This window comes from Cupressus sempervirens, chromosome 10 (genome assembly GCF_028749045.1).
Source record: "Cupressus sempervirens isolate cs-2001-9-10 chromosome 10, ASM2874904v1, whole genome shotgun sequence".
NCBI lineage: Eukaryota > Viridiplantae > Streptophyta > Pinopsida > Cupressales > Cupressaceae > Cupressus > Cupressus sempervirens.
The window spans coordinates 355,710,890-355,713,671 of record NC_143127.1 but is presented as its reverse complement, the minus strand read 5'-3'; positions in this window follow the sequence as shown (position 1 = coordinate 355,713,671).

The following is a 2,782-nucleotide window of genomic DNA, read 5'->3' as shown; positions in this document are numbered from 1 at the left end:
AATACCAAGCTTAACTTGAGATTTATCGAAAGTATGAATGAAAAAATATATATATAGTATACACAACCTTACCAAAAGGGTCACAAGAAGATAACTAAACCCTTCATGTCCATCCCTACTTTTTGTGTACAAAAAATTGGGTCCCCCTCTTTACACTTTTTTCCTCCGCTCTTCGAAGGTAAGCTTTGGTGTGTGGTTTTTGATTTTTGGGTCTTAGGTTCTCATGTCCCTAATCTAAGGGGTGCAAGATTTTGTTTTGAGGTGGAAAGGAAGTATATCTTCAATTTATCAATGAATATGACCCTAAATATTAAATAAAGTTATCAGACTTTGGACTTCATTGATCCCCTTCCTCTTATGTTTGTCAATATGGTGGGGAGGAATCCTTGAAATCCTTAACCTGACCCATGGAAGGGATTCATCTAAAAGTTAAAAGTAATTAATGTGCCATGACTACCATAATTTTTGGGATATTTAAGATAGTAAACTATTATTTTAAAATTTACCTTGTGATAATTGTACTCTACATTTTTAAGAAAGTTTATCTTCCCAAGGTGTTTCAATGTTCTTACTCTCATGAAGGTGGCAATTTGATTCAATTGTAGGTTTTCAAGGTGGCATGGCCATCCCATTGAGGCTTCACAATAACATCTAGTTTTCAATTTGGTGGCCCTTTCTTTCCCCTTCATTTCAATTTCTCTAGTTTTCATCATCATTATTAGTGTTGGATTTTTTTTGTTTCTTTTGGCTTTTCTTTTTTTTTTTGTTCCTCCCAACATAGAGGCATTTTTCTCTGCTCTCATTTTATAGAGGCAAACAGAAAGCTAATTTGTGGACACCAACTAGGTCATAATTATTGACCTTTTTAGTTCAAATTTCCTTAGTTTGGCTTCTACAAAAATAATTCTCTTCATTTTTTTTGGGGTGGCACACCCCTTTTGTCACTATAGTGTCCCTCTTTCTCGCAGAAGGATCTCTGTAGAGTTTTTTTTTGTGCATCTTGTACTGGTGTTAGGGTGCATTTTTCATGCACTGCTACTATTTTGGTAGTTTCCTAGTTCTATATAGAATAATATTTCACTAGTTGGAGTTATCACTGCTTTCCTTGAGGGAAAATGCACACTGCAATGAGTTCCCTATTGGTCCAATTTTTACATTTTATGGTAGAATTCTATTGAGTTGAGAAAATCATTTAGGTTTCCTTTTACATGGTCTCGACTCTAGCAAGCATGTGATTGTTTGCCAACCTCTTATTGATGGTGCTTCCATTGCCTTGTTAGTGTCAAGTGGTATTTTCTTCTTTTCACAACTAATTAAAACAATTGCTCTGCCTTTGGTCGAGCAATAATCATCACCACATCAAATATTTTACTTGTTCAAATTTAAATGGTATAACATCATGTCATGTTAGACTATACATGCATAATTTACCAATATACCATGTCACATATGTGAGCATTAAATGGATGATCTTCCTATGTAAAAAGGAAATTTTTACATCTTGACTAACATCATTAGGTTTTCTTTTACGATAAGGAGAAACTAGTTGCTAGTAATAAGGGTTTTAAAAGGGCTTGATATTTCTCTCTTTCATAGATGATGTGTTAATGCAATATGTCTTCGGGCTCTTTTGCAACATTTTCCTCCCATTAGGTAAAGAGATCGATTCTTGCAAGGTATGGTCTTATGGATCCTATCTTCTGTTAAGTACATGTAAATATCATTTTGGGTTTTGGGTTAATGGATACTCTCGTATGATCATTGATCATTATGGAAATATGGATATATCTAGTATCCTAAACGTGAAAAACCTTTTGTACTTCATATATTTTTATTATTCTAGTCATTGACTCATGTCCCATAATTGCAGCAAATAATGGTATCTTCAAGTGAGTATGTGGGTGCTTGTGACTTTGGTCTCTTTGCCAAAAAGACCAAGGAAGAGAAGGAATTCAAGAAGCTCCCACTAGTTCTCAAATATTAGTGTGACAAGGCTTTGTGTCCTACTAAGGTGCACACCTCCTTTTGATATGTCACAACATAGATGTTAGGAAATAAAGAGAGTTGTGAGAAATCTATACAAACTTGATAGAAAGAAAGAACTAGGGGGATATTATGGCCATGAGAATTGTTGCATACACTATCAAGCAAACAAGATATCTCCCCTATGCTACCCATTTCTTAGAGTTGACCATTTAAATCTTGGGTGATTCCTTTGTAGCCATTGATAAGGAAATAGTAACACAATATTTTTTGTCCTTGGAGTTTGTCAAATTGAGGCTCTAGAAAGAGATGTGTAAATGAAATAACTCAAGATTTTTTAGAATCAAGTCCAAGGACAGATCAATAGTGGTTGGTTGAAGAAGGCAAGGAAAGAGAGTGGGAATGTAGCAAACATATTTTCATGACAAAAACAAAGACAATTATATAAAGATTTTCCCAACATTAATTGAATAGTTAACTAAAATCCCTTTTCATATGACATTATCTATTTTTAACAATTAACTAAAATTAACCATAACCATATCAATGATCATCTAAAAATAATTGAAAATAACTGTATTCATGTTCATTTGAAATAACTAGAACAACAACTAATCTAAAAATAACCATACTAATGGTCAACTAAAATAACTAGATTAATGACTAAATGAAAATAATTGTATTAATGATCAATTGAAATAACTAGATTAATGATCAACTCAAAATAATTGTATTAATGATTTAACTGAAATAACCAAGTTATCAATTAACTATCTTTTCTACATACAAATAAGTAAAT